The sequence below is a fragment of the Neolamprologus multifasciatus genome, chromosome 6 (genome assembly GCF_963576455.1).
Source record: "Neolamprologus multifasciatus chromosome 6, fNeoMul1.2, whole genome shotgun sequence".
Taxonomy (NCBI): Eukaryota; Metazoa; Chordata; class Actinopteri; order Cichliformes; family Cichlidae; genus Neolamprologus; species Neolamprologus multifasciatus.
This window is the reverse complement of record NC_140444.1, coordinates 5,581,958-5,596,013: the sequence shown is the minus strand read 5'-3', so window position 1 is coordinate 5,596,013 and position 14,056 is coordinate 5,581,958. Positions and strand designations below refer to the sequence as shown.

At 40.5% G+C, this 14,056-nt stretch overlaps 1 protein-coding gene and 1 long non-coding RNA gene across 2 annotated transcripts in view; both read left to right on the top strand.

Annotated features, from left to right (window-relative positions):
* The window catches only part of LOC146516241 (uncharacterized), a 220,187-nt gene extending 209,187 nt beyond the window's left edge, over positions 1 to 11,000 (top strand). The window contains exon 3 of the long non-coding RNA XR_014874746.1: positions 9,956 to 11,000. This is a non-coding gene — a long non-coding RNA (uncharacterized LOC146516241). The remainder of the gene's footprint in view (positions 1 to 9,955) is intronic.
* frmpd1a (FERM and PDZ domain containing 1a) overlaps positions 1 to 14,056 on the top strand; it is a 434,267-nt gene that overhangs the window by 310,802 nt on the left and 109,409 nt on the right. The gene's annotated exons all lie outside the window — the stretch shown is intronic.

Sequence of the window (14,056 nt, the reverse complement as noted above, 5' to 3'; positions counted from 1 at the left end):
AATAATGAAACGCCGCCCAATAAATTAGACAGCATTTAGCTGGATTTGAGCAGACAGTATTTCTCTGAACATCTCAGAATTCATTAGTCTGCTTCTATCCTGTGTTACATCATCAATAATAATAATGGATTGCATTTATATAGCGCTTTTCGGGGCCCTCAAAGCGCTTTACAATTCCACTATTCATTCACTCGGACATTCATACACTGGTGGAGGCAGCTACAGTTGTAGCCACAGCTGCCCTGGGGCAGACTGACAGAAGCGAGGCTGCCATATCGCGCCATCAGCCCCTCTGGCCAACACCAGTAGGCGGTAGGTGAAGTGTCTTGCCCAAGGACACAATGACCGAGACTGTCTGAGCCGGGGCTCGAACCGGCAACCTTCCGGTTACAGGACAAACTTCCAACTCTCTGAGCCACGATCACCCCAATAAACACCAGTGTCCTAGTGCCACTGGCAGCCGTGCATGTCCAAGCCATCACTCTGCCTTTACCATGTTTTACAGATGATGTGGTATGCTTCCACACCTTCTACATACTTTTTGGGGTTTTGTTTTTTTCCAGAACCATCCTGGCTTATTTAGATGTTTTTTGTTGTTTTCTAATAAACAAACAAACAAAATCAAATCTAGCTTTTCTGTTCTTGAGGCTTATGAGTGGCTTGCAATTTGCAATGAACACTGTATTTATTTTCATGCAGTCTTCTCTTTATGGTAGGCTTGGGTATTGATTCGCCTTCTGGAGGCATTTTCAAGAAAATCCATTCACTACTCCACTTTAGATTACCATGACCTGGATGACTGAGAACGTTCACAGACATACCTTCACAGAGAGTGTTGTTCACTTGGTTGGCTGTTGTGAAGTGGTTTCTCTTCGCCATGGAAATGATTCTGTGATCATCCACCACTGTTGTCTTCCGTGGACATCCAGGTCTTTTTTTGCATTGCTGAGTTCAGCAGTGTTTTGTATCTTTCTTTCTTTCTCAGGATGTACCAAACTATAGATTTTGACACTCCTAATGTTGTAGCAGTTTCTCAGATGATTTTTTTCTTTTTCCGCAGCTTAAGGATGGCTTGTTTCGCTTGCATGGTGCACACCCTTGACTGCATGTTGTCTGTTCATAGCAAAAACTTCCAAAATGCAAATCAAATCAATTCCAGGCCCTGTATCTGCTTAATTGACAATTGCATGATGAAGGAATTGCTCCCTTTTTCCATGAAATAGCCTTTGAGTCAATTGTTAAATTAATTTTGGTCCCTTTAAAAAGATGGTGGCACATGCTAAGGAGCTGAAACTCATAAACCCTTTAATTTGAAATCCAAATCCAATTTAATGGGTACCCTCAAATGAAAGCTGAGAATCTACACCTTATATCCATGTCCATTATAAACTTATAATTGGAACATTTTTCAGCAGACAGGTAAAAAACAAAACTTGTGTCAGTGTCCAAATATATATGGATCTAACGGTACATTATTCTTCTTTTTTAAGCATATTCTTCTCATTTGTGACATCGTAAGGCATAATCACATATACTTTAAACACGAAAACATTTGAAAGTTAATAGAAATTGTTTGACAAAGTAAATAAAGAAAGAACTAGGCCTTAAAATGAAAACAGAATCAGAAAGGTGATGTAAGCGTCTGATGTACAAGGAAGTCCCTGTCAGCAGAAATACTTGTTTCTGCCAACTGATTTTGGGTTGGGTGTAAATGGGACATTCCTGCAGGCACACGGCATGTACACGTAGTTTAACCTTTTCCGAGTGTCACTTTACAACACGAAATCACACAATGGCATTAAGTGACACATATATGCAAATAAATGCAGTAACTGGAGATGTGTTCAGCAAAACAAGCAAAAAAAAAAAGCTTATGTCCAAAGAGTGGATTTAGCAGACACGGACGAGCTTTAGTATTAACCTTGTGTACACTTTAAGTTTACACAAAAACCTGAAAGAACTGTTTGTCTCTTTGGATGCAAATTTCTCCACCATGTCCAGCAGCTGCAGCCTGGTTTCATGTAAAAAGTCAAAAAGAATGGAATAGAATTAACCTAACCTATGTGCTTCTTTGGACTAGGGGAGGAAGCTGGAGAACCCATGCAGGCAAACCAGCTGGTTTTCAGTCCATCCATCCTCTTCCACTAATCCTTATCAGGGTTGCAGAGGAGTGGGAGCCTATCCCAGCTGTCATAGTGCGAGAGGCGGGGTACACCCTGGACAGGTCGCCGGTCTATCGCAGGGCTAACACAGACAGCCAGCCAACCATTCACACCTATGAACCATTCAGAATCCCCAGTTAGCCTAACTCCACTGACTGCATGTGTTTGGACTGTGGGAGGAAACCTGAGTACCCAGAGAGAATCCACACATGCAAACAGCACGCAGGTAGGACCCATCCACTTGGTGGATTCGAAATCAGGACCTTCTTGCTATGAGGCAACAGTGATAAACACTGCACCAACCTGCCATCAATATATCTATAATTAGTTCATCAATCGTATTTTATGTTCATTTAGTATATTCAGTGCAACCATCAGCCAGGGTAACAGTAGCAGCTGAGAAAACCTCATGATAGGACAAAGCAGTTTAAAAAACGATTTTCCTGAAACCAGGTTAAAAGTTGGACTTGTGATCAATAACAGCAACAATACAAAAACATCTGTCGTTCTCAGCGGCCATAAGGCAACAAAACTGATCAAAAAGACTTGATACAGCGTCACTGCATGATGACAGAAAATTGATTTTGTCATTTAATAATGAAATTAGACATATAAATACAGTATGTAGCCTTTTTAGTCATTTTCCAGTTGCATGTTTATCATTTGTGCTAGTTCAGCAATTAGGCTAATTGGAAGGAAAAATGATTCAAAGGGTTACACTGCTGAAAATAAATTGTCAAACAGCAAGTTATTTATTTAGGTAACTTGCAGCCTTTGAATAGTTAAATAACTGATGCCATCTTGAACAAACTTAATTATTCTTTTTTGAATAATGGATAAAGTTTTTTCAAGAGCAGATTATCAAGATTTTCCTTTCAAAATGATATAAAAGCAAACACTGACAGTTTTTCTTTCCTGTCATATCTGACCACCCACACGGTCCAAAGAATATGTTGGCCTCTTTGTCTACGTGCCCTTGAGGAGCTTTCTTACTCAAAGCATCATCATCATCATCTGCATGTGATGTCGTCAGCACGCTTGCATACCTTTTGTTGCTTTTTTTTTTTTTTGCTCGCCTTAATTCACAGTCACAAAAGATGAGAGGAACCCACAGCATACCAGCCAGCGAGAGGAAGAGTGCTAAAGAAAGAGTAACGCAAAGGCAAAATAAACAGATTTCAAAGCACTTTTTTTTTATCAAGACATCAAACGTCCTATGCGATGAAACAGCGTGCTGCGGCTCGCTTGAATTGACACATTGACAACTTCAGACCTACGATGAGAAGAAAGGAGTGGGGAGCAGAAAGATGATGGAAGGGAGGGAATGAGAGAAAGGAATGAAAGAGAGATCAGCCTAAACTAACAACAATAATGGAATGATAGAAGGGCTTAATTTTGCCTGACAGACGGTGCTTTCATCAGAGTGTGCGCCTTGAACTGCACCTTGATTAATTATTAAATAAGGTGGCCTGCTCTTCAGCTCTGGCCCTCATTTGATGTCCTTGCAAATGTGTTTCTGCTGACAGATAGAGGTCCACTACTGGTCCCTGTTTACACATACTAAAATACTAGAACAGCAGGCAACTCCCACTGCTGTGCTATAAAGCATGACGTGAGCTTTGATGGTATTACAGCTGCTTGGGAAAAGTTTTCAGAGTCCGATTTCAACCTTATGCAAAGATATACTTAAGGAACAATATGTTCTCTATGTGGATTTATTTGTTTGCTTTTGCACATATGGGGAAATCTGAGAGGTATTAAAGGATTATTTAAGACTACAAGAAGTGTGTGGTCTTTTGCTGTATTGCCACATGTAGCATATACTTTTCCATAGTGGTTACTGTAGCCAGTTATAGCTCTTTATTCTAGCATCCTTGATGTTCTGTGGTGGTAAGTAACTGAGTACTTTTGTGCAGGTAATTGAATATTAATCAATGTTATTTCATATGTCGACTTTTGGAGTGTAATTTTTTCATAGTTAGATGCCTGGCTGACAACTGTATAAAACAAAAACTACACGCAATATTCGAAGCACATAGTGCACGCTGTGGGAATTTACGACTGTGCGTAAATCCCCCCCTAATATTGGTATGATCCGAGCTCAGACACTGAGCGAGGGGGCGGGGGGAGCTGCTGCCTGCGAGTGCGCTGTTGGAGAAGCGCAGCCAGGCGGACAGAGGAGGACTGAAGTTCGACCAGGTAGCAAAGCAAATCATTCGTACTGTACAAATAATGTAAATATGACGGTGAATCACAAAAGAAACGGATCACTTGACCCATATTACGTTACTTGCTCTTCAAGTGAATCAACAAATGGTGAAATGAAAAGCCGAACAACAACAATGCTGTTTCTTTAGACAGTCTTAGCTTATGTGTGTTTATTTCATATTTTCAGTTGTTTCCCTCCACGGCTAAATAAATCTGTTTCAGTAATGCACTGATTTACAAGAATGGACATAAGGGGCTTCTTTCAAAGAAAAAACTCAGGTAGATGTTATTTTATATATTATGCTTTGCATATTGTTCAGTATATCTATGCAAAACAAGAGGAACTTCAATACACAGCAGTATATTGACAGTTGAAACCAGATATTTACATACACTTTATGGAAAACAAGAACATTTTTTTACTGTGCAACATCAGTTTAGAGTAAACTTGTTTTGGATAAATAAATATTGAAATATATTTTGAGTTAGTTAAATGTCAGAATAAAGAGAGACAGAGCTGTCTATTTTTTATCACTTTCATCAAATTTAGGAGTACAGATACACTAAGTTTATTGTTAATTAATAAGAAAACTCCAGATGATTCCATTCTGAGCTGAAGAAGCTTCTGATAGGTTCGTACAGTCCATGTGAGTAAATTGGTGGCACACCTGTGGATGCATATAAGGCAAAACACAGAGCCTGTTTCTTTGAAATGGGAAAAATCAAGAGATATCAACCAAAACACCAGGAAAAGAATTGTGGAGCTCCATAAGTGTGGCTCAATTTTGAATACAATTTGGTGCCATTTGCAATTAAAAATACAGATAGTTTCTCTCTTTACTCTTAAAGTTAACAAATATGTTTTTATATTTATCAATCTAAAAAAAATTAAACATTTAGTCTGATTTGATGTTACAGTTAAAAAAGTGTTGGTGTTTTTATCTGAAGAGTGTGTAAATATCTGGTTTCAACTGTATATTTGATGATGTTGGTGTTTGGCTCGATTGTCAGCACAAAGAGGGAGAGAGAGGAACAGAGAGGGAGAGAGAGGAACAGAGAGAGAGAGAATGAGGACAGAACAGATGGAACAAGAGCAGGTGAGAAACACATGTTAGTCAAATGGTTGTTTACCAAAAGTATCACCGTATCATAGGGACTCATGTATCTCGTACCTAGTGTTTCTTTTTAGGTTTGTTATTTTTTCAAATTCTATATTTATTAAGTTATGCAGGCTTGTTTGCACAACAAGGCAAAATAATTATCTAAACTTTTCTGAATCTAAATAGTGGACTTTGGTAGAATTAAAAAATAAGTGTAGTGCAGGTCTATGATGATTTTTAGTGCTACTATCATCTAGTTCTGATTCTGGTTCTGCCTTGGTTAAGTCCTAAATAGTCCTCATTTTGAACTGTTGTAGTCCTATTTTAATTCTGGATCATTTCTGGGTTTGGTTGAATTGGGGTTTAGTCCTCATGTCTTGATACAGCCCTGATTTTGTTCTGCCTTGCTGCCTAATTAAAAACCTAGTTTAAGGTGTCCTGCATATGTGATATATATTTTTTGCTATATGAAGTCATTCTTTTTTTAACAAAACTCAAAACAGAGCCTATTAATCTTACAGTCATTTCTAACCCCCCCCCCCCCCCCCCCCCCCCCCACAATCCGACATGCATACTACCCTTTAGGGCTAAGCCCCGGGTGTATCAAATGCCTGCCTCCGCCTCTGATCTATCTTACTTTTTACGCTTACTGACTATTTTTCAGACTACGAGTTTGCACATGGGTTGTGTCGTGTCCAGAGATGGGCAGTAGCGTTACTGTAATCCGATTACTTTTTTTGAGTAACGAGTAAAGTAAGGGATTACTATTGCAAAAAAGGGTAATTAGATTACTGTTACTTTCCAGTAAGCACGCTGTGTTACTAAAACCGTGATTTTTTTTTTGCGATTTTTTTTTCTTCGTGGCAACAGCTGCGTGCAGATCAACAATGGATAATATATCGAGTGCGGGAGAGAGTATGAGCGTGCAGCGTTTAAAGCGTGGAAGTACTGACCTTACTTTGAGTTTGATTCCATAAAAAGTGACAAAAACATTAGCGTCCGCTGCTCTCTGCGTGGGAAGAAAACTTCTTTTTACAGCGAAAAAACCCCTAAACGTCCGAGCAAACACCGAGTGCGCTGCCACTGGAATGTGAAATTCACAGAGAAACTGCCGTATCCTTCCACTGACCGCTGAGGCACACCTGCACCAGGCAAACCTCCGCCTGCCCCACTCCTGCTTTACAGGTGAAAATAGAGCAACAGGACCGCTAGTCTTTGATTTTATTTATTTTCTGCTGTGTTTTACTTGCATCTATTTGAAAGACTGAGTGTTAACACAAAAAATATTTTATTTTGTGTGCTGAAATGTGCAGAAAATAGGTTTAAATGTTAAACAAATTTCTTCCAGTCAGATGATGTTGCATATAATTTAATGTTCAAAAGATCAAAGATCAAAACTAATAAAACAAGTTTTAAAAAGAGACTTTTTCATTTGATTACGTTTTATATGATGGATTATGCAGAAAAAGTAGAATTGGGCTGAAAGATCTATCGCTTTATAACCTATTTAGGGGATAAATCATGTTTTAAAAGTAACTAAGTAACTAATTACTTTTGAAAATAGGTAATCAGTAAAGTAAGGGGATTACTTTTTTGTGAAGCAATCAGTAATTAATTACTTATTACTTTTTTCAGGTAACTTGACCAGCACTGGTCGTGTCAAAGCATAATCAACAGGATTGCTTTATGGCGAGCCCACCAAACATTTTTAAATATTTTGTTGAATGGACCTTGAAGCTGTCAAATGAAGCTTTTCAAATGTCTGAAAAGCTAAAAAAGTTCTGTCTGTTCAGTATAAAACAAAATACACATGCATTTGCTTTTTTTTTTTTTTCATGACAAAAATGTGATCAATGTTGTTTTCCATGTTTCCTGGTTTGTAAGTCAAGCCCTGATTGAGCCTCTGTTTGATGTGGAAACTGCCCGTCCTCCTTGTAAGCTCATGGACCGTTTGGCTGTCAGACCTCAACCATTTTGGGGCAGAAACATAACTTTCTAAAAGATGATTAATAAAGGAGGTTATTGACTTAATCTTTTTGTGATTTTAATGTCGTGCCATGACCATAAGTGTGATACAATAGGCTTGTACTCAGTGTGTTGGATGTAACATGCTACAAAGTTACACTTTACTGTAATCACATTACATTTCTCTAAAGTAGATTCACTGTGCATGGTGTTTACTTTGAAGCCTCTTTAGGCCGATTAGTACTTCGCTTTGTGTTGTCAGTTTTGTGGTCAAACATGAACCCTAAAAGCATTGTGTCCTCATTTGTTTTGGTGTGTGGGACTGTATCCTAAGGTTTATATTGCTAACTGGAAGCTTGTGCTGCACTGCGCCATAGGCATGCAGAGATGAAGCAAGAGTACACTTTATGAGGTTGCATAAATTATGTCAAACTGCCTACAGTTTATAGTATGACATATGTAGTATGCTCCCTCCAAATCCAGACATGGGAAACAATAACCCAGCCCATCATTTGACAAATTGAAACCTCAAGATTTTTGCAAACCTGGTCAAAGCATTCTTTAAACGCTAAAATCTGAGCTGATGGCCTCAGTCTGACACCAGATCACAGGAAACCTTGCCTCCACCTTTCCTTTCTCCCTTTGGTTACTAGTGTGAGGCCTGCATCTTTTTAGCTTTGATTGTTTTGGGCATATCTGGCATAGCTGCAGATTTATTAATATTTCTCCTAACTCAGTGTATCTGGAGAATGTCCTACACACCTAGTTAGCTGCATCAGACAGCCCCCTCAATATGGCGCACATAAAATATAGAATAAGAAGCAGGTACACAACATAGTTTGAACAACCTCACTGATTTCCACATTTGTCCTCAGATAAACTGTCAGATTTTTTAGAACATCTCCTGTCTATAAACTTGCACTTCTACTCCTCCACTAAGAAAAAAATATAGAAATTAGTGAATATAAATAAGTCTTCTTGGGATGAGAGGTAGTAGTATTCACTAAAGCCTTTGATCCAGCCTTAACTAGATAGCCTTGACAAGTCCAATTTATGACTGCTTTTCCCCACAATAGCTCATTGTGTGGAGAGCTGGAGATGATCTAATCACCACTGCCCTCTGAAGTCTGAGAGAGGAGATGAAGAGGAAACATAGTGGAAACATTGTCATCCATCACTTTTGATGTGAAAACACATGATGGCATCACCTTATCTGATCTTTCTTCCAAATTAGTAAGACCAAATGAAATGAAGCAGATCAAACAAGACGAAGGAGTCATTTAATTGCATTACACACCCACACTGCACTTCCTCTGGTAAGCTGTCCTGTTTGCCTGTAGGATTGGACATTTTGATGAATAGCTGCATAACAATGCTCCTGCAGATGACAGTTTGTTGAATAGTTCATATGGCTTTCGCTTAGCTCTCAGCTCTCTGTTCACACACAGCCACAAACATCCACCTGAGTACATACAGACTGATGACAAATTCCAGGAAAAAGCGAAACAAGACAAAACATCTTGGCAGAAAAGCGTCTTTCATCAGCTTGGCAGGGATTCTCCGATGTCAAGCCGATGAACTTGACAGGATGGATAAATACAGTTCTTTCATTTGGTATGCTGCTGCTGATGGTGGTGGTGTAGCGCTGTCCAACATCACTCTGTAGCCAGATGCATTAAACTATAGATTCATGGCTGAAACTGTATTTGTGCATAAAAGCAAAATGTGCATGTGGTTACTAGTTTACCAAGCACAATCTGATGTCACAGCATCATGACAACAATGTGAGTCCAGGATCAACATTGCAACTGATCAGTAATGTTACCTGAACAGTCAGTTAGCATTAGCCAAAAGTTAGCTAATGCTATTAACAGGTACGAGAATCCATGAACACATAACTCCAATTTTAGCCAAACTACATTGGCTCCCTGTTAAATATCGTATAGATTTTAAAATTCTTTTGTTTACTTTTAATATTCTGAATAATTTAGCGCCCAGCTATCTTTCTGAACTACTCCACTCATACAATCCCAACAGAGCACTTAGATCGTCCAACCCAACACGTTCTCACTCCCAAAGCGTAACATTTTACGCTAGGTGACAAATCGTCAACATATTACGTTTTCGGCTACCCACCAAGTTCCTAAATGACGACCTCGGAAAAATGAGGAAATATGAGAACCGTATGGACTCAATCTACACATGTTCGCTCTTTTTCTTCAAATCGCTTAGAAACACGCTATTTAACATCATTAAAGTCCTGGTTAATCTCAGGAAAAAGGTTATGGTTAGGGCTAGGGATAAGGTTAGGTTTAGGGCTGGAATACAGGGCTGGAACGTCTATTACCGCGGGAGCGTCATTGCACTGGATTTCGGCCATAACCCGCCGCGTACCATAAGAACGCCGAAGGTCTCCTTTTGCGTTCCTCAGGAACGCCCCGGGACGTGACAAAACGTCGGCATGTTACGCCTCGGGAGTGAGAACGGGCTGTCCAACCACAGGCTCCTAGTACAACCTAGGACTCGAATGAAGTCGAGAGGTGACCGGGCCTTTGCATCCGTGGCACCTAGACTCTGGAATAACCTCCCTGTTCATATTCGTACTGCCGAGTCTATCCAGTCTTTTAAATCACGTCTTAAAACTTATTTTTTTACTTTGGCTTTTGATTCTGTCTAGTTGGCTGGTCTAGCTTGTTGTGTTGTTACCTATTGTTTGTTGTCCTCTTTTAACTGTCTCATGCTTTTACTGACTGTGAAGCACTATGGTCAACACTGTTGTTTTAATATGTGCTATATAAATAAATTTTGATTGATTTGATTATTAAAAACTAAGACCAGCTTTACTGTTTATTTACAACATTGTCAAACTCATCATTCAGTGACCCCTCATGCCCCGTGATTAGGGGCAGTATCACTCTGGAAAAACTCATCTAGGTCTATTTTTGTATACATCAATGAGCCTTACCCTTTAAGAGCACCATGCCAGTAAAATGCACCTCACACCATAACAGAGGCACTGGATCCCCTCACTCAAAGTGTCAGGTTCTTTCCTTTACTCTCTCACCCGTCAAAATAAGAGCACAGAAAGTGGTCGATGCACAGATGTTTTAAAACTTCAGATAAACCTGGTTACCAAAAGCCAATCAATGTCGCCTTATCATCAGCAGTCCCTTCACTCTGGTGAGAGTTCAGATGTCGGCTACACGCTCAAAGACAAAGCCGAGCACAGATACCGACTCGTGCCGTCCTCTGTCTGCGGCGCCTAAAAACTAGGCAGATTCGAAAATGCCACCTTGTGACTTTTTGGAGGAGCTAATCTATTCTATTTAATGTAGTTCAGAAGGGCCCAACATTCGCACTGAAGACACAAGGCAGGATTAATCCTCATATAGCGGTGGCGAGATGAAAGGAGATAAACCACTTAGCTTCGTTCTTGGATGACTTTATATATTTATTTCCCTCAAGTCTCTTCCCAACGTTTGAAAAGGGATTTAGCAGCAAAGACACTTAAGTCTGTGGAATTTAATCTTTTTTCCTCTTTCAAATAAGTTGTGGATTTTTTTTTTTTGTGCGCTGTTGAGTTTTATGAACTTTCGACAATAGTTTGGGGAGGGCTGAATGACAGAATTCGATGTGTTAACTGTGGCCTATCATTAAAAAGAAAAACTTCTTGAGCATTGCTGTAAAACTGTCATCAGAACAAGTTGTGCGGCTGAATCAAAAACACTGCATTTCATGCAAACTACTTTGGCTTTTGGGTTCATTTGATAGGTCACCGCATGTGTTTGTTCTTTCTGGTTCAGACCTCTAAATAAATAACCCTCATAATGTGAATGCAGATTTCCCGACCCCAGAATGTGTCGCAAAGCTTCATGCCCGACTGTCAGTCTGACCTGTCTGCTCTTCCATATCTTCCCACTCCTCTACTGACTCTGCGGCGCTCGCGTTCTGAGCCTGCTGAGTTGTGCCGACCCCGGGATCTGGCCTCCGCACATCAAAAGCTCCTTATGGAGGATGTTAATATTTGCTCAGGTGCGTCTCGCGAGTCTCCCTCTCTGAGCAGAGAGTGCTCCGAGCATATAAATATATCAGAGGCCAAAGGGACGTCTGGTCCTGCTGTCCCTGTGTGTGAGAACAGGGGATGGGAGTGGATGACATTGTGTGCTGTCGCCAAACAAGCCCATACACACTCGCATACACAGATTTCACTCCTCCTCCTGACTGCTGGGGTCTGTAGCCTTCATTTGAACCCCCTCTTTCCTTTCTTCTTGGTGGCCTTCTGACCTGGGGCTGCCCCTTGGTCAGGGGGCACATGGACAGGACAGCTGGGGACAACAGGAGCCCTGTCCCAACCACATCCCCTCCTGCCTCCTGCCTTTTCCATCCCATGGCCCCTGCGTTGCCTTTGAACTTGTGCCGCCTGATACTGAGGCAAGACCCCCCCCTCCCGAGACATCCACTGTTTACCCAACGCTACAAATAAGAACAGAGCGGTGAGATTAGATACGACTTTCCCCTAACCTTTGGTGTAAGACCTCCATCTCACATCTGCATCGATTCCATCTGAGTGTCAGTGATTAAAATGACTAACAGAAAGCCTGGGCTCCATCTCCCAATGCTGCTTACACGTCTGTTATTTGGATGTCAGGTTGACTTGGCTCGCCCGGATGGCTTGTTTACGCTGAGCCCCGCAAATAAGATCTAACCCTCAGCAGCCGCTGTCGTCAGGCGACAAAGATAGACAGAAGTAGAATCTAGAAACTCCAGCGTCACATCAAAGGAGCTGGAAGCCACTCAGCTCCACATCTGTGGAACAATCTGACTGTGAGACCGAGGTGTTTCGTAACTGGCTTACTGACAATACAGAGACTGTTGAGGACCTGAAGAACTGCTGCTGCTCCTGCTGGAGCACACGTACATGTCTGGAGTTTAGGATCCCAGGGAAACATGGAGGCGGGGTGCGGGATTTTATTTGCTATCAGCTCAAGGGGCAGAGGAGGCTTTAGAGCAAGGTCCTGGCTGTTTACTATAGGAATGAAATCATGATAAGAAGCCTATATCATAAACAAACTACCAGAAACAGGCTGACCAGAAGGAACGCTTCTTTATATTTCTCTGCTTGGAAATAAACTAGAGAAAGCTATCCGTATAAAAATGGGTGAGGCGAGACAGATTGTATAGTTTTGTTAGAGCAAGGTCAATATACATGGTCCCAACAGCAGAAAATTAGCTTTTAGCGGTTTGTATTGCAGTTACACACTTCAGGCTTTTACCCAGCAGCGGCAGAAAACCCATTAATGCCGTGACTGTTGGTTCATCGTCGATGTGGAAATGTTAAAAACGTCTTTCGCAACGACTTTGTCTATCTATCTAAACTCGGAGGGAGGAAAGGTGTCCAGAACCAAATGTCATTCTTTGATGTCATTTTCCTGTATAGTCTGTGAATGACGATAACATTACCAGACAAAGTCAAACAGGATTGTTAAATTCTATAATATTGATCACCTGTTCTTATCAGTGAAGTCCAGGGCCCATCCTTCCTGCTGATATTGTCCCCACCGCTCGCGGTAATCATTACTTTTTTATTGTTCTAAAGAAAATACTTCAGTGTTGACATTGTGGAAGTTAAAATTACAACAATATAAACTATTTCTGCCCAAACTTTGTGTGTAGATCAACACTAAGACAGGTGATTAAGCAAACCATTAAAAAAAGGACAGATTATTGCTATTTTAGACTTTAAATTTTTTATTCCCGAACTCTATGAGAGGAGTTTGCATGTTGCAGTTATAGATAACCCTTAATTCTCTTCTATTCTCTGCAGCTTGCAGCCTTTCACTTCAGTCATCATCCGAAACAAGCAATTTTAGTTCTCTGCGTGACCACTCCCCTCTCATTAACATTAACTAGACACAGGAGTAGAAGCCATATTCAAAACAAGCATTTAGAGCAGTCTGAATCCTGATGCTTTGGCTTACTTACTGCACATATGGTGACCTTATTATTTGAAACTTTGGGCATGTTTAATTTGAGCATCCACCACTGCTGCAGTCTAATAGTACATATGACAGAAAATAAGGAAGAACATTGAGGACCAATTCAATGAAGTGTAACGAGAGAATAAATAACAACAGGCACAGCGAGTTTAAAACAACATGAGAAACTACAGCCAGATCAATCCGAAGGAGAAACCAAGACTTGCTATGTGGAGACACGTGGCATTAGCACACCAATGGACAAGCTAACTAACGAACAAAGAACAAAAACACAATGCTTAATACATCAAGGTAATTAGGAACAAGTGGAAACAATCAGGGAATCTCAGAGGCAGGAATAAGCCAAAGAGAGGAAGTAAAATTTAGCAAAACACACACAAAAACACACTAATAACATCAGACATGACAACAAAAATTGATAAGGAAAGTAAAGCAAAGAAACACAGGAAGTGGGGAAAATACCAGAAACATAAAGAAGAAATATGATGGTGATTACTGGGTTAGAGCCAAGTCTGAATTTTATCATCAAAGTATGAACACACTTGTGCACAAACTCACTATACTATAAAGCAGCAGTCCCCAACCCCCGGGCCGCGAGTCGTTTGGTACCGGGCCGCGAGAGTTG